The sequence below is a fragment of the Castor canadensis genome, chromosome 11 (genome assembly GCF_047511655.1).
Source record: "Castor canadensis chromosome 11, mCasCan1.hap1v2, whole genome shotgun sequence".
NCBI lineage: Eukaryota > Metazoa > Chordata > Mammalia > Rodentia > Castoridae > Castor > Castor canadensis.
In genome coordinates this window covers 108,402,275-108,425,200 of record NC_133396.1, presented here as the reverse complement: position 1 = coordinate 108,425,200, position 22,926 = coordinate 108,402,275, and the positions used below count along the sequence as shown (strand labels likewise).

General features: G+C 39.1%; 1 long non-coding RNA gene across 1 annotated transcript; it reads left to right on the top strand.

Annotated features, from left to right (window-relative positions):
* The first annotated feature begins 17,220 nt into the window (after positions 1-17,220).
* On the top strand, positions 17,221-18,639 carry LOC141414106 (uncharacterized). The gene is made up of 2 exons (XR_012439196.1): positions 17,221-17,358; positions 17,999-18,639. It is a non-coding gene; the product is annotated as an uncharacterized lncRNA (long non-coding RNA).
* Positions 18,640-22,926: the final 4,287 nt, after the last annotated feature.

Here is a 22,926-nt window from a genome sequence, read left to right as displayed (position 1 = left end):
TTCTGATGAAGACGGACTCTCTCATGAAGATCAGTTCTCCTCACTCTCACTGCTGCTAAGAAAAGTGTCTAGCTGTCTAGCTGACCTGAGATGCTGAGCTCTCTTTCGTTGTAAATTAAGCTTTGCACTCAGACACTTCTTTTGCTTATGTCCTTTGCTGTTTTTTCCAGTGTATTAATTTTTCAAGTTCCTTACTAGTAGTAATTTTGAGCTTTAAAAATATGTTTGCTGGCAATTTCTACAAAATTGATGATACTTTTTTTATTTCCTTTCAATTTTCAAATAATGTACAAGTTTAATCAGAATTGTCACTACAAATCCCTCAAATATAATGAATATATCCTAATAAAAGAAACAAAAAAAGAATTCTTTTTTCATTTTTCTTTTATTATTCATATGTGCATACAAGGCTTGGTTCATTTCTCCCCCCTGCCCCCACCCCCTCCCTTACCACCCACTCCGCCCCCTCCTTCTCCCCCCCCCAATACCCAGCAGAAACTATTTTGCCCTTATTTCTAATTTTGTTGTAGAGAGAGTATAAGCAATAACAGGAAGGGACAAGGGTTTTTGCTGGTTGAGATAAGGATAGCTATACAGGGCATTGACTCACATTGATTTCCTGTGCGTGGTTCTAGGTTAATTCTTTTTGATCTAACCTTTTCTCTAGTACCTGTTCCCCTTTTCCTATTGGCCTCAGTTGCTTTAAGGTATCTGCTTTAGTTTCTCTGCGTTAAGGGCAACAAATGCTAGCTAATTTTTTAGGTGTCTTACCTATCCTCACCCCTTACTTGTATGCTCTCGCTTTTATCATGTGCTCATAGTCCAATCCCCTTGTTGTGTTTGCCCTTGATCTAATGTCCACATATGAGGGAGAACATATGATTTTTGGTCTTTTGGGCCAGGCTAACCTCACTCAGAATGATGTTCTCCAATTCCATCCATTTACCAGCGAATGATAACATTTCATTCTTCTTCATGGCTGCATAGAATTCCATTGTGTATAGATACCACATTTTCTTAATCCATTAGTCAGTGGTGGGGCATCTTGGCTGTTTCCATAACTTGGCTATTGTGAATAGTGCCGCAATAAACATGGGTGTGCAGGTGCCTCTGGAGTAACCTGTGTCACAGTCTTTTGGGTATATCCCCAAGAGTGGTATTGCTGGATCAAATGGTAGATCAATGTCTAGCTTTTTAAGTAGCCTCCAAATATTTTTCCAGAGTGGTTGTACTAGTCTACATTCCCACACAAAAAAAGAATTCTTGATACAACATGGTTATTAAACTTTAGCTGTCTTTAAGAAAACACTTACCACATCAGATTTCCTTATTTTTTGCTATTATATTTTCAGTGAGTTTTTTTTTGAGTTAGTTAAGAAGTTTTCCCTTGTCTTTAGTGATTACATGTCAGAAAACAAAACAATCCCCTGAATCGCCCCTTACAAATGCATAAATTGGGAAACCCGTCTCTTCCTTCCCCAGTGGGTCTGCTATCTGTAACCCTTGCTCACATTTCATGGTGAACAGAAGCCCTTCCTCATCTTCCCATACACAGGATGTTTTCCAGTCTAATGATAGGTTTTTAGTTCTAGCTCACCTTGTGTTTGGCATGTGTACATGTATATTAGAAATTATATTCCATGGTGATAACAGAAACTAAAAATTATAGAAATTTAAGAGAAGGCAGGCTATTTCCACTCACATACTATGAATTGAGGTAGCCAGTTCCTGGCTGGTATGGTGGCTCCATTTTATCATTAGATGATGGCTCCTTTCTGTCCTATTATCTCATCATTAGAGCTGGTTATTTTCTGGAAGTCTCCTGATAACTTCAGGTGGCCTGATGGAGTTCTGATTCTTGAGACTGTGTTTTAGACAAGAAGAAGAAAAAAGGGTGGATAAAAGGTCCCCCCTGAGCACAGCCTCCCCTACTGAGCTTTTCCATAGCCACTAACTATTCACTGGCTGCCTTATGAACAAGGGGAATAGAGAGATGTAGGTTTTAATAGGTGGATACTGCTTTGTTTCTGGACAAAATTTAAAGTTGAGAATAAGAACAAAAGGGAGCATCCATTAATTGGAAACACCCATAGTCTCTGGTATACTGTGACTTTCTAGGAAATGATAGAATCTGGAAATAGTGACACAGACTGTCCTGGGTTGTTCATTTATATCTGGAAAAGTAAAACAGGTGGCTCTTAACATAAATATTTACATAGACATAGTGTAAACATTTAGGACTGTCACATCCACCATGTCTCCCACTGTGGCTCAGATGTATGTGCTGAGGCAAGATCTGAGAGCCCGGTTGGTTAGGCAAGGGAAGCCCCAGCCCTTCAACTGGGAAGGTCTGGAATACTGTGATGAGCTCTTTGGGAACAGACACAAAACCTGGTTCATCAGCACCTGAGGAAGATTCAAGGTTTTTTTGCTTTACTCCTTACCTCTAATCTATCCACCACCCAAAAAGGGCCAAAGACAGGGGGCTCAATCAGTCTCTGAGGAGCAGGAAGGAGGTGAAGCAGAACCTCTGAATACCAGGCTCTGAGAGGAGCTGAAAAAGCATTACACACATTTGGTTTTATAGCTTTATCCCTTTCAGAAATGTCTAGAGAGATCGGGAAGGGGTTGGGTGGAATTGATAGTCAATATAGAGCCCCAACCTTCAGAGAGTTTAACTGGAGCAGATACCTAGATGATTTAAAAACGTCCTTAGAATTGTTCATTACTCCTTTGGGTTTCTAGGAAGACTGAGCTCATTTTCTGCCCAAAAAGATTGGGAAGGGTGTATTTCAATACATGCAATTTGCACATTCAACTCCATTAGTATGTACAATAAATATAGGTTAATAAAAATTGCATTGAATACATGCATGAAAATGTCATAATGAAATCTGTTATTTTATATAATAAAAAATTAAAGATCTGGTAGGGCATTACTATTTTTATCTATTTACTGTTATTTTAAAAATATAAACACAAGATTAATTAGGCTTCCACAGTAAATTAAGGAATCTTTTCATGTACTAGAATGGTCAATAAGATTTTGCTTTCACTTACACAAAGAAAGATAAAATCAGTTTTCCCTTTTCTAGCGCATCTTCCCAGATCAGTTTTGCTGTTAGCAAAATCTGTCTGTCTAGTTCAGAGGCTTTTCAATACTGGCTGCACTTTAGAATCACCTGATAGGGTATTAAAAATACTGTTGCCTCAGTCTCTTTTCCAGATATATTAATGTTACAAATTACTTTCTTCTTTTGTTTCCAATATTACTCCTTTCTGAGGCCAGCCCGAGGAAGAACTATGAGGTCACCATGGCCTAGGTGATATCAAAGTCTTCCTTGCAATGGAGTTAAAGGCTAAATGTATGGGGAAGAAATTCACAATATACCAACACCTAATGAATGATGTCCATTAGCTGCCCTCACAGGATTCCAGAGAGACTGAGTTTGGGGTTATCCTGTAGGCTGATGGGAGAGAAGAGAAAGCAGTATGGTGCATCATGGCTTTAAGGTACAGCAGGTGGGAGACATAGAGAAGAATTCCACCTGGGAGTCATCATCAGGCACAAGTTGCCACAGCAGAATCTCAGGGAATGTGGAAACCAGGGCTGCAGAAAAACTTTTGTCTGAGACAAAAGCATAAAGAGTCTGTCAGGGAATGGTGCTGTAGGTTCCTCATAAAGCTTCCAGTAAGAGGGAATATTAGGCTCTCCATTTAATCAGGATGTAGGTCCAGACACTCCTGGTCTCTGAAGAAGCCTGGATGGCATTGTAATGGGAAGAGGGGCAGGATTCCATGGGTACGGGAAGCTACTTTGGGAGAAATCCAGGTGAGTGGGAGGGAGAAAAATGGATTGATTAAAGATTCCTGCGAATTGGAATATTTGAAACATGACCCAATTGAGCAGGGGTCAACAGTAGTCAAAACACACTGTGAAATGCTAAATTTACTGTCACTTGGACAAGAATCACTAAAGAGCACTTTCAACTATGCATCAAATAGAGAAGGACGGAATGAAGAAAGGAAACTTTAGGCCAAGATAGATTCCTGACCTCATGGTTATGGCAATACTGATCCTTTGAAGTTGACAGCAGTCCTCCAGAGATCTGGCAACTGCCACAAGCCCCAGACTGAAGCTAATATGGATGGATCCTGTGATGCTTGTGGAAACTCAGGAGTTCCAGGAGCCACTGCAGTGTTAGAAGAAGATTAGCTGTGGATGAGGATGGGTATAATGGAAGGCTTTTGAAAGGGGTCCAATCACTGAATTCATGACAGGGTATCACAACAAGAGTTAATTCAAGTTGAAAGTGAATTAAGCAGTAGAATGCATGTGTAAGCCTAAAATATGATGCAGTTTTTGAGCAACTCTCCCTCTGCTTAAAACAATGGGAAAATCCATTAATATTCATAAAGACATTATCCAAGTTACCACTTCATGATGCTATTTGGCTTTGCCCATAGAATAATTACTGGGTGGTTTCAACTCTAGCTTATCACCATTTGGGCCACATTTCTCTGTCTTCACACTTAATTCAGAACTATGTAGTTATGGAACTATATAATTCTAAACACACATACTTATGTGGCATGCACTCTTCTAAGTGATTTATGTGTGACTCAGTTATCAAAAGGAACAATTAATTTTTACACAATTACTATTAGTTAATAACTATAATTATTATCTGCACTTCACAGATGAGAAGACTGAGGCATAGTTTCAGAAACTTGTCTTAGATTCCATAGCAAGTCCCTGATCTCAAAATTCAAACCCAGGAGTTTGTGTTCTTAATCAGCTTTCTGGAGTTGACATGGGAAGGCCTGTTTACCATTTACTGTATGTGAAGGTCAAATGGCCTCGGGTAAGTTCTCAACAAGCTAGGCTCAGACCAGCAGGTCTCACATACAACTGTTGTATTGCACAAAATATCCCTCTCTTTCTCATGCCCTTCTCTTCTTCTGTGTCTCTCTGTCCTTCCTTAAAGTCCACTCTCCCAGTGGGGTTCTTTATTTGCCTGCCTCACTCTTGATCAGAGCCTCATTCTATGGTTTCCATGGATAAACTCACAGTAATAACAGACAAATAAAAGGTGAAGTTGTTGAGACATAAACAGATGAGGGAAGAGAAGGAGGCCTTTTATAGGGGGTCCCGAAACAGGCCCAAGTGGTAAGTCTGGATCCTAGAAGAGCAGGGAGTGATGCTCTTATGAATACCTGAATGGTTAATCCTAGTATTATCGTCTCCTTTCTTCCACTCTTGAAGAATCATGGGAGATTCCAAGCTAATCCACAAGATTCTGGTGCTGGGAAGTTATAAATGATTTCAGTAACGATTGAGTTACTGAACAATTGCCCTGCCCCAGGGACCCAGGTCACTATGCAACCATTCCTTCCTAGGAAACCATAGGTCATGTCCTCACCTGCAGGGCTGCTCTATGAGCTAACAGCTCTGGACTGGGGCATCCCAGTCCAGACCAGTGTTTGTTCCTGGTCTTGAAGACAGGTGCTCATGCACATGTGGCATACATACCCATAAAGGCACAGCCTATCTTGTTCTCTTCCTTCATGGTTACTACCATCTTTGCCAACAAGAATGAGAATGAGCCACCTAGCATGACATCACTTGGGGCACTATCAGATGACCCAGTGTCCCAGCAATCTCCTTGGGAAATGGTGAGTCAGAGATTCCCCAATCCTCATGCACATGGATTTATCAGAGGTTTTCAGGTTGTCCACTGAATTGCAAGTTCCTTAGGTCACAGCACATGTTATTTGCCTCTAGAAACCTAAGTATTTGGACAGATGCATACTGAACCTGACAGGTGATTGCGTGATCTCTTTGGATTAATTGCTGCATTCAGATATCAAAAAGTTTTACTCTTAACCTGAAAACTCTCAAAGGTTTTTAAGACTAGAAGAAAATAACTTGAAGAAGCAGCATGTATTATCTGGATAGAAATTTAAAGATAATATACAACTACTCTTTGGTCAAATGGTTTGTGAAAAAAGAGGGGTTATCCTTTTTAAAAGTTGTATTCCAAGTTCATGCCATATAGTGGATCCTCAGTAAATGTGTGATCAATAAGTGAAAGAAATGATTAAGGAATAAATGTATCTAATCCAAAATTATATCAGATTTCTTACTCGTCTATCATTCTCTAGCAAGATTAAATAAACTATTTGATTACAATCACCCTCCTGCTGGCATTGGACCATGATCTTAATATCTTTGTATCCCAAGTAGTTGGGATTACAAGCATACACCACATGCTCAGCCCCCATAACTGTCTTGACAAAAATAATTATGCTTCTCAGAATCCTGAAACTATAATGTACATTCCTAAGAGGTGACTTATATTTTTAATGTGATTCCTAAGGACAGGACTGAATATTGTTCATCTCTTTGCCTCACAAAATGCCTAGGAAGAGTGCACAAATGCTTTGTATGTTCCCTTAAAAATGACATTATTTACCCATCTCTCTTGTCCTTCCTCATGTGTTATGTTTCACTGAATGGTCCTAATATTTCAGAAAGGAAGATACTAATATGTCTGTTTTATAGTTGAGGACTTATATTGTCTAAGTTAAGCCCTTGACATCACTCAGTTCATAAAATCAGAGCTATAATTTGAAACTTGACCTCCTGATCCCAATTTGAAAGACTATTGCCTTATAATAAAAACTGTCTTGTTGCATAGTAGGCATTTTAATTTTAAGTGAAGTTTAGTAACAATGACAATCATCACAACCAAATTTTAGGAAACTACCTTGATCTACCTAATAATCTTGTTAGCAGAGATCAGTGGAGCTACCACACAGAGATCTGTGGTCAGGAAAGAGGGACTGACCCTAAGGAGTAGACATGTATAATGTGTAATAGGAAGGAAATGGTCCCCAATGCAGTGCCCTAGAAAAACCAGCTTGGCCTTGGAATCAGGACTGGGGAGCTGGAATGAAACACTTCCACAACTGTAGTATGGATCTCTAGTTTTCTCAGAAGTCATACTTTGAGCCTTTGTTCAGGCACTGGATCCTTGAGAAACCCAAGGCAGATCCTTGGGAGAACCCAGCTACAGTCCCTATAGACCCTAGCCCAGAGATACCAAGGCCTCCAGGGAGGCAGGGACAAAGAGGCAGAAGCATGTCAGCAATGACCCAGTATATGTCTGGCAGTGCCAAGAGTCACCTCCTGCCCTTCCTGGAGCCAAGTCTGGGTCTTGTAAAAGGTGTACCCAGCTCCACACCTCATCTTCTCTGACTTCCCAGGGACATCTGTGCTCCTGTGTGCGACCAAGGTGAGTGGAAACCTAGAAGACTAGAGAGATCTAGACAGAGGAATGGGGAAGGAAGTGCTTTTAATTCTGTGAATAAGATTCAATTTGACTTGAGTCTCAGGAAATCTTGCCTTGGGATGAGAGAAGTGAGGATCTCATAATTTCTTCAGAGACTTATTCTTGTATTTAGAGAATGGGTATGTCATTAGGGTGTGAATTATTTAAGCTTACAAAGATTTGGAAGTACTTGCTGTCCATTGAATGGTAGAGTGAGTAAGTTTTCATTGACTGATACATATCTGTAACTGTCTAAATCTATTTATCTGTAAGATAAATATAAACATGCTAAATTAAAACTACTACACTGAACAATTAAATTACTAATTGAAAATAAATATACTGCATATCATTTTGTAAATATATGATTTCATTTTAATACAGACAAAATTACCATTATTGGTTTTATACAGCTAAAGTTTCATTACTAACTTTCAGACTGGAAAAATATCACTGAGCTGTCCTGCCAGCAAAACCAGAAGCAATGTCAGCCCCCTTCTAAGTGACCCCAAAATGTCCCCCCAAGTGTCCAGCCCCAGGCCCACCTCCAGTCTCTTCCTGCTGTGGCTCCAGCTATGGGGGTGGCAGCTACCTGAGCCACCACAGACCCCACCTCTTTCACAGGCACAGGCACCAAGGTCCTGACTGCGGTGACTGTGAGCCCTCTGGGGACTCGCTGTGGTCATGGCTCTGGCTCTGGAGGTTGCTGCTGAACACCAGGCTTTGAACAGCGTAGAGAAATCTTTAAGCAGAAACTCAAGACATGCTCCAGACGATGCTTTGCCTCTCCACAGGGCTGACACAGCCTGTGACATGTTCTGTCTGTTCCTCTGACCCAGGGACTCATCCTGGATCCTGATCTCATTTCCCCTTCACTTCTAAGGATGCTTTGGTGAATGTAGCCTCAGAAAGAAAGAAACTAGAAGCAGTTTCCAGAGGGTCAATCTATAAGAACAATAGCTGCATAAAGCTTCTTGATGAGATTGCTTTTGTACATTCCAGGACAGAGCAATGGAGATCCCTGCAGTCCAAGTAGTGACTGGAGGGGCCTGCAAACCCCAGGCATGCACACTTTTGGCCATGAGCAGCTCAGTCAGTTTAATCCACCATGCTGCATGCAAGTTATTCTCATTTTCTCTGCATTTCATGATGAAAAAATTTGGGAATTTTTTGGAATTTGAAGTAAAAGATGTGTTTAACTGAATTCTTTTCATTTTATTTTATATTAGCAGCAGCAGTTTTTATTCCTATTGAAATATAATGGAAACTTAGTTTCAAATCTCAACCAATTTTTCCTTTAGGAAGCCACACAAAGCAAAGAGGACCATGAGACACATATACATAGCTACCTACACACAGATGTACCATCTGCATCTCTAGGAACACTAGGACACAGGGAACCTTGCAAACTCTAAGTTAAGCGAGTATGGTGAAAGTGACTGATTGCACATATCTGTGATGGAACCATGGACAACAGCCAGGGTGGAGGGAGCCTGGCAGTGGAGTTCTCAGCAATCACCTGTGAGTTCTTACTGTCAGGAGATGGCTCCACCCTGGGAAGGCACATTTATAATAGGACCAGCTGAGATTGAACTAAGGGTGTTTTTTAGGCACTGCAGTTACTCAGAGTGGGCATGTGCATCAGATCTCAGAAAACCACATTGTAGTAAAGAGAGTGGATCCCTCTGGAATACAGAAGTGAATCCCACAGTTACAGCAGTCAGTGGAGATATGGAGCCAGGAGATGATGGTGTGGTGGGAACTCAAGGCCTAGTTGCAGACCCTCCTTGAACACATTAGATTCTGACTTAGAGGCAATATGGCCACCATCTTTCATTGTAACAACAGAAGGGCAGAAAAACCTAGAGTAGAAAAACATGGCAAAATACCTACCTACGTTCTTTTCTAACTCAAATTCCCTCTATGGAAATCTCCTGCTAACAGGTAGTCCAGAAAAAACAAATTTTCAGATATATGTAATAAGAAAGGAATAAACACAGAACATATAAGATATTATAAAAATGTTTTGAAAAAATTACTGAAATTATCCTACTTACAAAAATTCATAGGAGACAAATGTTACCACAAACATGAGAACAATAACTTACCATTTAAATTAGAATGTTAAAATTTTCATGAAACTATAATAAAAGGCAATAAATAAAATAGCAATAATATAAATCAAACTTAAGGGATATATGGATAGAAAATAGAAGTGAAACAGAAATTGATGACACTAAAGATCAAAATAGGAACAAAAAAGATAAAACCATTTCAGAAATAAACAAAATTGCAAAACATCTTTAATAGACACAACAGAAAATACAGTAAAGAGCATTGAGAATATAAATAAAAAACAGAGAAATTTAAAAATTCATTCACAAAGTAAATTCAGATCTATGTTGTATTCAAGAGATAGTAATTCAAGAACCAAGTAATACAGAAAATGCAAAATAGAGAATTAGACAAAGACATACTAGGCAAATGCAAACAATAAGAAAGCAAATATGATTTGCTGTTGGACAAGGTATAACTGAAGCTTCAAATTTGTAGAAGACAGAGATACTGTATTTTGCTAAAGGAAGAAATTAATATGAAAAACATGATGATGAAAATAGAAAAGACATATCATAAGGATATGTCTTCAATTTCTAATTTAATGCAATTCCAATTCCCATAAAAATATCATTGGCTTTTCCTTTTTTCCCCTGGAGCTAGGCAAATTGATTATGAGGTTCATTTTAAAGAATAATAAGGAAAGAATAGATAAGACAACCCTGGAGAAAAGTAGCCTTAGCATAAACTAACATGCTGGAAAAAGCTTATAAAATTAAAGCCAAGTGTTATTCCTACATGAATAGACATACCAAAGGAAAAGAAGAAAACCTGGAAGTTGGTCCAATTGCATGTGAAATTTAGTATTCTATAAATCTGTCTCTTAATTATATGGAGGAAATGTGAATATTTCAGCAAATGATGTTTAAATAATTGGTTAACTATGTGGGAAAAGATAAATTTTGAATTTATTCTTTATATCATGCGGTACAAATACCAATATAAAAACAAGGCCATATAAGTATGAGGAGAAAGCATAAGTTATTTTCTATAAGCTGAGAGTAGGGATTAAGGATAATAAATGCAGGGGAGAATGGGGAAAATATTATTCTTTCAGACTACTTATGGGACTGCATATTGGCATAGTCACTTTTACGGTCAATTTGCATATTCAATTGCAAGTAAATATTTATACCCTATGTCCCAACAGTTTCACTTTGTTATCTTACCTACAATATCACACATTTCCTAAGAAAGTGGGGCATGGTACGTTGTGCAGTCCCATGGGGAAGCACCAGGTTTTGGTCAGGAACCAGAGGAAAGCCTATACCACAGCCTTTATTGTGTTTTCCTCCAGTGGAAGAAAAGGACAGGGGAAACAGCTCAACTTGAGCTACTTGGAATAAATAATTCTGGTGGACTTTGAAGCATAGGAGCTGCCCTTTGTTGTCTGGTAACTGGCCCTGGGTTGACAGGGCAGGGAAAATCCCAGCTTGATGTAAGAGACAGGTGAGGGAGATAGTTGATAGAATGAACTTGGGATCAGTTGATTTGTACATGAAAGGAAGGTTCATCCTCAAGTTGTTTACTGTCTTTAATAATTAGTTAGGAAAGGTTGACTCATGGGGGCATGCTGGTGTGCTGTGGCACTCCTCGGAGGCAAAAACTTGATTTGGCCTTATCAATAGGGGAAAACCATAAGAGGGAGGTGCTCAGGGTTACCACTGTCTTCACCCCTACCCTCTACCAGTCATGGATGCAGGAACAGTCCCTGACCATCTTTTCAGAGAGAAAGCAGAACTGTTCAGAGAATCAAGCTGAGGGGGACGAAAGGGGGTGGAGGTGGGGGGAGATGATAAAAGGTTGATAGAGTTGCACAGAATGTATCCTGGAAGATTTGGAGCCTAAATAAACTTCCATTTGCCTTTGCTGCAATATTTTCATGGATGAGAACCCTACAACTCCATGGCTGAATTTCATCATTTAGCCTGCATATGCACGTTATTGCCAATTATCTTAAGACAGTTATGAACCTTAATCTAACAGTAATTCACTCAGAGCAAAGACTATCATGATACAAAATTTCTGTCCCTATATGTCAATCCATCTTCTTCACGGTACAGATGACCCAGATCAGAAGTGCCAGCATCTGTGCTATGTGACATGAGAGACGGGATTACAGTGGTCTGAGTGAGTAGACTTTCTGATCACAGGGCTCAGTCTGTGGAACTCTTTCATGATAAATGCCCAGTCAGGATCCCTGACCCCAGCAAAGGGAAACTGGGAGATCCCATGGCCTCCAGGGCAGATGGATAAAGGACCATCTACATCTGCTGGAGACAGAACAAGGAGAGATGACCCAGCACCTGCTCTGGTTGTGTAAATACTGCCACCTGCTGCTCACAGGACTCCAGCTCACTCCAGGGCCAGGCCTGGGTATCCTACAAGAGATGGCTGTTTATTTCCTCTGATTCCCTAACACTTGTCAGTTTATCCGCATTTGCGTCTACAATCAGGATGAGAGTCTATCAGTTAAAAAATAATAACCTAGGAGATGAATTTGGTGAAAGTTCATTCTATGCATGGATGGAAATACCACAATTAAAACCCTATGTACAATTAATGTATTCTAATAAAAAAGAGAAAGAGGGAAAACAAGGGTCATCCCAGCTGATGCTTTATCTCCTCACTAACTCTGCGTTGTCTATGTTCTGGGTTCACTATGTTTCATGTATGGTCATGAGATTTCCTAGCTAGAATTTTCAGTTGATTTCCAAACCCCAAAGAGACTTGCTTTTTAAACCCCATTCCACAATAAAGCCCAAATTTCATGATCAAAATTGTGTTTCATTCCATTTTATTTAAGCCCCTTTCTCAGAGCTGGAGTCCTTGGAATCTACTTACAATAACATCTTTAACTCAGTGGAATGCCTTTGTGGTGTGAAGGGAAAATTAGCTCTGTCTTTAAAGCAGAGCTGCTTCAGACAGTGATAATAAAGGCACAATTGGGACCATCTGCCAGGACAGGTGGTGAGTACCAATGAAGACCCAGGCACAAGGGCAGGATGGGACCGCTATATGTCTCCTAGGACTCACCTCCTTAGAATTCTGATTTTTTGATGTGTTTACAATATTGTATAAAATTCAATTTTCAGATTTATAATTGGATATAAAAGTAGTGCAGCAAAAATATATGAAAGGGTTGTTTTAAATGTATTTGACCCAGAATTAAATATATCTTTTTAAAGGAATCAAAATATTCATTTCTTTCTGTAAGAGTGAACATTTTTCCGAATATTTATTATTTCTTTGAACTCTCTAGTTTATGATTTTTCTTTTTTATATAATTATTGCCCATCTATTTCTAACTCTCAGTATTTTCTTATCAATCACATACTATTTTAAGGTCATTAACTCAAATCATATAGTCATCTATGTCTCTGACAAAAACAAAAATCTTGTATGGTGTTTTATGAATTATGAAAATTATTTTTCCCTTTATGAGAATAGCATGACTTTCTAATTCCCATAGGTCATTTTGGAGTTTCATTTGTCTGGGTCCTAAATAATTTTTATACAGGTGGGTTCTTTTTGCTTAGCACACATTGTGTAAAGGGCTTCACTGAGCTCATTCCGTAGATGTGTGTGTACATTGCACTTTGACCAAGTTCACCCCCCTCTATTATATCCCTTACTTCCCCTCCTCTAGTTAGGTGGTTTCCAAGTGTTTCATGTTTAGTGGCCCTTAGGTAAACAACCATTGCTCACAATTTCACCCCAGGTTTTACTTACATATAACATGTGGTCAATTTAGAAAAATTTCTTACTAATTTTAACTATTTTCTAATCAATTCATCATTTTACTTTCTAAACAATGCTGTTTTTGGTAAATAATACTTTTAATTTCATCCTTTCTACAGTATATATGCACATATATATCTTATATTTTTGAATTTATTAAAATTTCAACACAAAACTAATGTTAATGATCCAGTGATAATTTTTTTTCATTTATATCAAATTGTATTTATCATCTCATAGATACTTTAACTCTGAATTTTTAACATTTAAAAATTTAGGGTTAGGTATGGTTGCTCATGACTATAATACCAGCTACTTTGGAGGGAGATATCTGGAAGATTGCTGTGTGAATCCAGCCCAAGCAAAAAGTTGGTAAGACCCCATCTCAACACACAAGCTGTGTGTGGTAGAGTACATCTGTAATATCAGGAGGATCATAGTCTGAGGTCATCCCTGGGTAAGAAATCTGAGACCCTATGTGAAAAATACCTAAAGCAAAACAGAGTTGGGGCATGAGTCAACTGGTAGAGCACCTGCTAGCAAGTGCAAGGCCTTAAGTTTAAACTCTAGTACTGCCAAAGTAAAAAAAAAAAGGTTGAAATTGCCTGTGACCTGCATGGGTATGGTGTGTGAACTTGTCTAAGAGCAGTGGGGAATAAGAAATGAAACACACACAGACATACAGACATAAAATATAAAACAGAAAGCTGGGATCAGGAGGGCTACACATTCCTGGTGGGAAATGTGAGCGCCTACCTGAGCCAGAGTGTTTATTTTATAGGTCAGTAAAAGGAAAAGACTCAGGTAAAAATCAAGCTTCAACAATTCTTTGATTCAAGGTGAAAGGAATGAGGTTTGGTGGGCTAATTTTCTTAAGGCTATGGAAGCTTAATTACGACACATCAGTTCTGGAATCATCAAGGCACGCAGGACACCTTATCTAAGGTATTGATGAATCTGGCATCATGAAGTCTCCTAACAGTTCTGGTACTTTATCTAGTTTTGCATCAGGAGTTGGTATGTGGACACAACAGGTTGTTTTCTTCAAGGAGATGTGAGAACAAAGGTCAAGACACCAGGTGCTGGGAAGAATGAGAGTAGGAGAGACTGTGCAAGCTCCTACCATGGAGAAACTGTGTCCCAGTCCATGCTCCATGCCTGGTCTCCAACATGAAATCCAATTAACTTTATCAAAATCTCTTTCACAATTGGTTGACATTTGAGGTCTTAATAATACATTCTTTGCATTTGAAGGAGCATGATTAAAAAAAACCTCCATAGAAAGCACATCAGTGATCTTATTGTTGTCCCCTGGGTTCATCATGTTGAAAACTTCTGCTTCCTGATCCTACATCCAAGCCAGGGCTCTCTAACAGGTTTACAGCTATAACAGCTGGAGCAGTGCTTTGTGTAGGTTATGACATTGCTGAGTTTTCCTATTATTTTTCCTTTTTTGTTTGCCATTACAATGTTGACTTATAAAGATATTAGTGAATACTGAGGGTTTAAATTAAAATGTGTATAACATATAGTTAAATTATGTTTGACACTATTTTTGTTAATTGAAAGACTGATACTTGTGTAATAAAAACAAAACAAGGCCAGGAGCAGTGGCTCACGACTGTAATAATCCCAGATATTTGGGAGGCAGTGTTTGGGAGGATTGTGGTTTGAAGCTAGTCCTGGTAAAAAGTTAGTGATTCCATTTCAACAAATAAGCAGGATGTACTGGCCTATGCCTGTGATCCCAGATAAGTGGCATAGATAGGAGGATTTTGGTCTGAGGCTGGACCTGGACAAATTGTGAAACCCTATTGAAAAATAACTACATCATAAAAGGCTGGGGTGTGGCTTAAGTGGTATAGTGCTTGCCTGGCAACTGTGGCAAGGTTAAGCCTGATGCCATGAGGGCTTTCTTTCCAATAGCTTCAAACATGTTTGTTGTCCCAAGATTAGTGGTGAGATAGAGGGCCAGTTGTGTGCATTTCTTCTCAATTCTGCATTCTGTATCATCAATATAAGCCAGTAGTAACAGGAAAGTCCCACTACTGAGATGGGAAACAGATAATATTCTTTTTAAGTCAGCATAAGTCCCATTATTAAACACTTGCCAATATATCATTTTTTCAGGTCTCAGTCCACTCCCTTAGAGCAAATATTACCCTTATTTTAATTAAATCAAGACTGTGTCTGCCTATGGGACTAGATCCTCTTAGTTGGTCTATCAAAGTCTTCACATAGATACATTAAGATTCCCTCAGATTGGAACATGAAGTCTAGCAGACTGTACCTGGGTTGGCCTATGGAAGCAAGGATACCAAATGGTTGCAGGTATAAGAGCATCTTGACTTTTGTTGAGAGTTATGTTATGACTCTGCCTTGTTTCATGAAGTTCACACTGAGAAAACCAGCAGCCCTGTCAATAATTTATCAGTCTCATAACCTTTCTTAAGAAGTCTCCCTCCTACACTTTGTCCCACACCTTTACTCCCTCTCCTTTTTTGCCACCCTCTATCTCTCTTTCTCTTTGTCTCTGCTTCTCATGTACACACACACACACACACACACACACACACACACAAGTATACACAGACACACATAAATTGTGGGAATCATTAAGAAAAAAATGGAGGTTTTCTTAACATATAGAAAATGAGTGGGTAGAAGGAACCCATCCCATAAATGAAAACAAACAAAAATTTCCTTCTATTCTAGACCATAGGCACCTAAGATGAAAACATTATTTAGTGTTTGCTCTCACTTGTGAAATGTCTCCTTCAGTAGCCAACTCTTTTCATACATTTTCATAGGGCATACTTATTTATTAACCTTCTAACAAGGAACTTCTATAACTAACTGCTGCAGAAAATAGATGCCTAATGATGACAGTGTTGATGATGGTGTTGATGATGAATTTGATAAGTATGATAAGAATGATGACTAAATTCCCTTTATGAATCAGGAGCTAATTGCCTTTGTGCTAACTTTTTCTGCTACCGATTCAGAAAGCATGTGCTAGGGATGGAGGTGGAGTGGGAAGAATGTTCCATGGTAATTATCTTTCTAGGAATATCTACTGCCCCCACCTCCACAAATAAAATACCCCAATTGCATGGTATTCAAAACTCAGATGAAAGTCTCTTAGAATAAGGATAAAATCACAGACCTCAGAAAAGTTATAACAAACAATCTCAACCACATCTTGTACCTTAATCTATGACCAGCATTCTCCTCAATCCTGTGAAAAGCACAAATAAATCTTAACTCCTGCCTTCCAGAAGCTCACAGTCAAACTGGAGAGAAACAGAGACACCTGAGACGTTAGATAGCAATGCCTCAACACAAGAGATGTCAGTAGATTGGTTGTGACTAAAGGCAAACTCAAGGGTTCACATCTTTTAAAATGATACCAGGACATCACAAGAGAGCAAATGACTTAAACTTTCTGGGAATAGGGTCCCACCTCAGGATTTTTTAATAAGCTAATCAGTTGTTTGTTATGTGCAGCCTGAGATAAAAACCTTTGATCATTCTAGACATAGAGGGAGAGGTACATGTGAGGGGAAGAAATCTCTGAGAAAAGGCAAAGAAACCGCTGGTTACTGAAGAATATAGCAGAATGAGAACAATGGTAGTCACATTGTGATCCTGTAGGAGACTAACATCAAAGGTACATAAAGATGCCATCTGTTTTGTTTCATTTTGTCAGTACTAGAGTTTGAACTCAGGAGAGAGCCTTGGAAAGAAAGGCACCCATAACCTCCCAAGAAAACCAATGTCAGTAACCATGGTACTAGGATCCTCTATCTAGAAGCCATGTGTTTCCCCCACACTCAGGTCACTGCTGAGGGAAAGAGTATGATTTATATTATTTACACAATGCCTTACATAGAATGCCCCCACCCTCCAAAAAAAAAAAAAACCTCAGCTCTAAAATGGCAACCAGTGAATTCCCACAGCCAGCTCAGTGGAAAGAATAAAGAGCAGGGCACGTCAGGAGTAACCTTGCACCTGCTCTACTTGCGCAACAGCCCCACCCTACTTCTTCCAGAAACATGGTTCATCTGAGGCCTGGCCCTGGAATCCTATATAAAACGTGTCCCTGCTGCTAGTGTCTCATCTGCTCTGTTTCCTCAGGGACAAATCTTTGGCTGTGTCTGAGATCAGGGTAAGTGTTTCTATGGGATTCCAGAGGGGAGAGGGTGCTGAGCAGGGTGGAAATGGGGCTGGAGAAAAACTCTGGGAAATGGAAGCAGTGGAGTGTGGAGGAGGAGGAAAGCATAGTGGAGATGGACAGGGCAGAGTAGTGGTTTTCTCTGGACAAAGCATGAACAAATCTGGGAAGTGCTATTGCTATGGTCTGAGAGATAAGGAACAGATGAACTGCAGTCCTTCCAGTGACTGAGCTGGGTAATAGGAGGGAGGCTTGTTCCAATTATGCAGACCCAAATTTATATTTACACATATCAGGAGATGATGGATCTAAGGATTTCTGAATCCCATGCCTAGTGGTATGCATAGAACAGAGATTGAATTAAATTACCCTTAAAAATTGCATGAGTAACATGAAGCCTCAATTCTGGTATCTTGAATATTATTAGATTTATCAATGCATCTCATGGTAAGAATATTCCAGATATGCAAAAGTGTAGAAGACAGATATACTCTTTGCCTGAACTAGATATTTGTAGATTTACATGGTTTTATTTTTGATAGTTTTTTCATTATTCTCTGAAGGATGTCAAAGTTGGAAAAAATTCAATGTCTTTGGATATTGGATCTCTGATAAGTTTCCATTTGGTATTCAGGTTGGCTTAACTGTCACCAAGATGTCCTGCCAGCAGAACCAGCAACAATGCCAGCCTCCTCCCAAATGTCCTACTCCCAAGTGTTCCCCCAAGTGCTCAACCCCATACCCACCTCCAGTCACTTCTTGCTGTAGTTCCAGTCCTGGGGGCTGTGGTAGCTCTGGGAGCGGTGGCTGCTGCCTCAGTCGTCACAGTCCCCACCGATCTCAACACCGCCACCAGAGCTCTGGCTGCTGTGGCAGTGGCAGCAGCAGCAGTGGCAGTTGTAGCTGTGGCAGTGACTGTAACTGTGGTAGTGACTGCCCCTGTCGCAGAGGTGGTGGCCAGCAGTCTGGGGGCTCTGGCTACTGCTCTGGAGGCTGCTGATGACTTGGGTCATGAGAAGCACTGAGGAGCAGCACTGAAGAATTAAAGAGCAAAGGACAATTGTAGCCTGGTGTTTAATCCCCTCTTTGCCTGTGTCTCCCCTTTCCAGTTCAATTTCCAATTGAACAAATATGCGAGGTTTGCTTCCCTAAAACCATGTCCATTGGTGTGCATTGGATCTGACTCCTTTGGGATTCATATCAGTACTTATCTCAAACTGTTGAAAAATAATTCTAAAGAATGTGATTCACAGCAATAAATTTGCTTTCAAGTCATCATTTGAGTCTTTTTTTTCTTTTCTCTTCTGATTAAATCCTAATCGTCCCCCTGAATAGGAGGGTAAGTTTTCACCTAATGTGACTGGAGAGAAATCAATCGGTTGAATATTAATGAATTAAATTTAATTGTACACCCTTGTATTTATGAAACCAATAAATATGGATTGTAGTAGGATTCCAAGATGACTCTAACTTTCAATAAAATATTATCAAATATTATCAAATTATCAAATAGAAATAGATAAGATAGAAAATTCTATTTAAGTCAAACATTCATTGATTACTTCAAAGGATATATTGTAGACAATATTTCCATTCCACCTGCCTTTAAAAGGATTAAAATAGGAGATTGACCTCAACTCCAGCTGTGAACCAATTGGGAAGCTTATTGATCTTAGCAGTGTTCTGATTATTAATGAGATATTGTGAAATATTAGGCCTCCATGTGATTCCAATCGTCTTGTTGGATACTCATTTTTTTCTTTTTATCTTGTTTGATAGCTTCCCATCCATAAAAGCAAGGGAGATGGACTTGGGGATAAAGCATGCTATGGTGTGTCACACAAACTGTAGCAATGTTTCTGTCATATCCAGAGATTTCTCTTAAGCATTTGGTCATTGATGTTAATTACAGCACAATGATCAATTTAAAAGCATTATAGTTCGTGTGGCTTGAAGTTCTATTAGGAACTATCAGGAAATTATTGAGATTTCTGGAAAGTTCTTTCCTCAGACCCTTTGTCATAGATACATCCTAAAAAATAAGAATCCAATGAAATGGGCTCGTTAACGTCATTCCACTTAATTACTATCAATTGATCATATTTATCCAAATAATGAACAGAGTATCTCTGAAGGAGATATTATTCAGATTAATAGGTTGCCAGTCATGTCTCAGGTTTTAAGTGGAGGATGTTGATAGGCATATGATATGTCTTTGGGCAATGAGTGATATATATGTAATGGCTAGCAAGAATTCATAGGAAGACACCATAAAATATATACAGTCCTGGTTCTATATCTTGGTAATAGCTGATTAACCAAATTTTGACTGCTTTTTTTCCTGGTACTGAAGATGTGATCAATTTTAGTTAAAGGTTTCCAGTGAATATGAAGGTCCACTCCAGAGAACATAACTTTAAAAATGAGAAATAAGAATCCATGGGTCAATGTGGTTTGATTTTTGCCACATATGATTGGTTAACAGTACCTAGTAGTATCCTTTTCAATGAGGTTGGAGGGAGTCCTTTGATTTCACTTTGAGTAAACAAAAATTCCACGTTGAAGGCCATGGTCTTGATCAGGAATTTGGGGAGATTTCTTGAAAGTTCTTTCCTAAATTAGGCCATTTGTAATAGATATATCTTCTACCAAGGTAACTCATTGTTAAAAGAGTCTTTAATTAGGCTGGGCACTGGTGGCTCCTACCTGTAATCCCAGCTACTCCAGAGGGTGAGATTCAAAGCCAGACTGGTCAAAAAGTTATGAGACACCTATCTACACCAATAAGTTGGATACGGTGGTGTGCACCTGTGGTTCCAGCTACATGGGAGGCCACAGGTAGGAGGATCTTGGTCCAAGTCTGCCACAGGCAAAAGTCATTAGACGCTCTAACCTAAAGCAAAACAAGGGCGGGAGGAAGGGTTCAAGTGGTAGAGTGCCTGACTGAGTTCAAGTCCCGTACAGTCAAACAATATTCTTTAGTTAACTATGAATTTTGGCAGGAATTTTAATATGACCTTGACAACAGGGGAGAATATCTCCCTTGAGGAGAGATGGGTCATATGCTCCTTATGTTGATGCCTGGACATTCCAGTTTTCAAAGGGAAAAAGTTGATGCTTTCTAAGAGGTGCAGAAGAAAGTTTGAGGAAGACCAGTGGAGGAGTCTTTGGCTAAGGAAGATTAAAAATCTTTATAAGTTTTGCAGTTGGGTCTTCATTGTTCCATTTGTTCATTCCACTAATCCAGAGGACTGAGGATGATAGGCACAATGGAAGTGTTGGAAAATTGAGCTGACATTATGTAAAGATTAATTATAAAAAATATGTAGAATATATAAATACACCAGGTGCCAGTGACTCACACCTATAATCCTAGCTATTTGGAGGCAGAGATTGGAAGGATTGAGGTTCCAGGCTGACTAGGGCAATAATAATCGGAGAAAAGGGCTAGAGGTGAGGCTCAAGCTCTACAGTGCTGGCCTAGAAAATTGCACTACTTCCCAAATATATAATATAAAATATGTGAAGTATAAAATAAGTACAATGTATAAATAAAAATATAAAATATAAAAGACAAGTGAAATGCGTTCCTCAGTCATTGTGGAGATGAGAAGGAACTTTCCAGTAGAGAGTAATCTATTTTAGTAGGATTTTTCCTACCGTTTGGGCTGTGAGAATTCTTTAACCCACTGAGGAAATGTACAAATCATCCTTAAAACATTGATATCCCTGAGATTGGAATAGGTACTTAGAAACTGCTTTTGCGACAAAGCACTGGCTCTTTTCTTGGGTCCATGAATTTACTAAAAGCAGTACAAAAACCTTGGCACCTCTGTCTGTTTCCATTTTGTATGCCTTTGCTCTGAGCCATTCACCTTGCAGCTACCTTGAAATACAAGAAGGACAGGACTGATCAATAACATCTTTACAACTAGGAACAGAAGAAAGTGCCCTCAATAAAAAGGAACAGTGGAGCCTCCACAGGACAGATTACCTATCAAGCAACAATGACTTGCTTATTCTGATCAGATTGCTCCCCTCACACGTGATGATAGCAATAACAACTTCTCTAGACTCCTTGACAATGATCAACTAAGCCATGCTCTGACCAGGGCTATATAATGACTAGCATAACACCTTTTACCCCTGCCTCAAATGCTTTCTCTATTTAAATCTACAGCTCGTATCTGCAACGTGATGATGGGCCAAAGTGATTACTTTGTCTCTTCCTGCAGCATGTCATGTAATAAACTTCCTTTCTCTGCCATTCACCATTACTTATCTCCTTATTTGGTGTGTTTGGCTGAATGGCTAGACCTGATGTGCAGAACCCCTGGAGTTTGGGCCTGGGGCCAAAAAATCCAGTTTCAAGATGATGGCAATTGGAGAAATCTAATTGTCATATTTCAAAAGGTCCCAAAGGCAAAGGTAAGTATCCATGTGATCCATGAAGGCTTTTGTTTAGGTCAAAATGTGCAATGGAGATATATATCTTGGGCAATAAATTTGGTTCCCCCAGGTTATCATTTTATAGGGATTCCAGTGGGTCAACTTATGAACACGTAAAAAGGTAACTGAAGTCCTGTGTGGAGAGGCTCAGGTAAGGCCAATATGCCTTTGATTCAGGCTGGGTTTATTAGTAGTTTTTTTTCCTGAAATAAGTGGCCTAAATACTTGAGTTTGGCAAAATTGGAGTTTATTTTTAAAGAATTTATGCTCCTTTGAAGCTAATTGAATTAGAAGATATAGTTATCATTTTTTGGAGGCCTATAAATTTGGAGAGCAGATAAAGAGATCATCTACATATTGAATTCCCTTTGGAAGTTTAGGTCTCATAAATCAGATTTCAGGACTTGAAATATTCCATTCCAGGTATACTAATAGTAGTTTCCTTTAAGGTCAAACAAATATTGGATACCAGGACTTATGGAATGCTGAAAAAACACTGCATAGGTTGCCTACTGTGAAGACTTTGGTTCCATCAGGAATGGTAGATAAAAGAGTGTGAGGGTTGGATATACTGAATGACTAGGATCCATTTTGTTTTATAATTGGAAGAATTAAAGTGTTGCCTAGTACTAGTGGGCCTAGTACGAGAAAAAATCGGTCCTTTTGTATCAAGTCCTCTATTATTGTTCTAAACTTTAATAGGGGTAGCTGAGAGAACTTTCCCCATAGTTGCAGGTGATTTAGACCACAAATGATCTGGCAGAGTTTGTAGTAAAGTATGGGTATCATCTGTCAGTTGAGTTTAACATAGTGGGGTTTTTAACAGAAAGGGTAGCTTCAGTGCCTCCCAATGTACATGTCTGTTGTCCACTTATAACAACTTTTACTTCCCCAAACCTTTTATTTCCCTGGAATAACCCTATTCCATTTTTTGTTTGTTTGTTTTTCTTGGGACTGTTGGTGTTTTTTTCATAATCCATTCAGTGCTCTGGCATTCTATAGTAGTAACAAATTTCCTTGAAATTGTTTCTTTTTGTTGAGTGATAGAGGTTTTCCAAAAAGTCCAGTTTAGACATTGGTGATCCCATACAACTTCAATTGCTGAAATTGTAA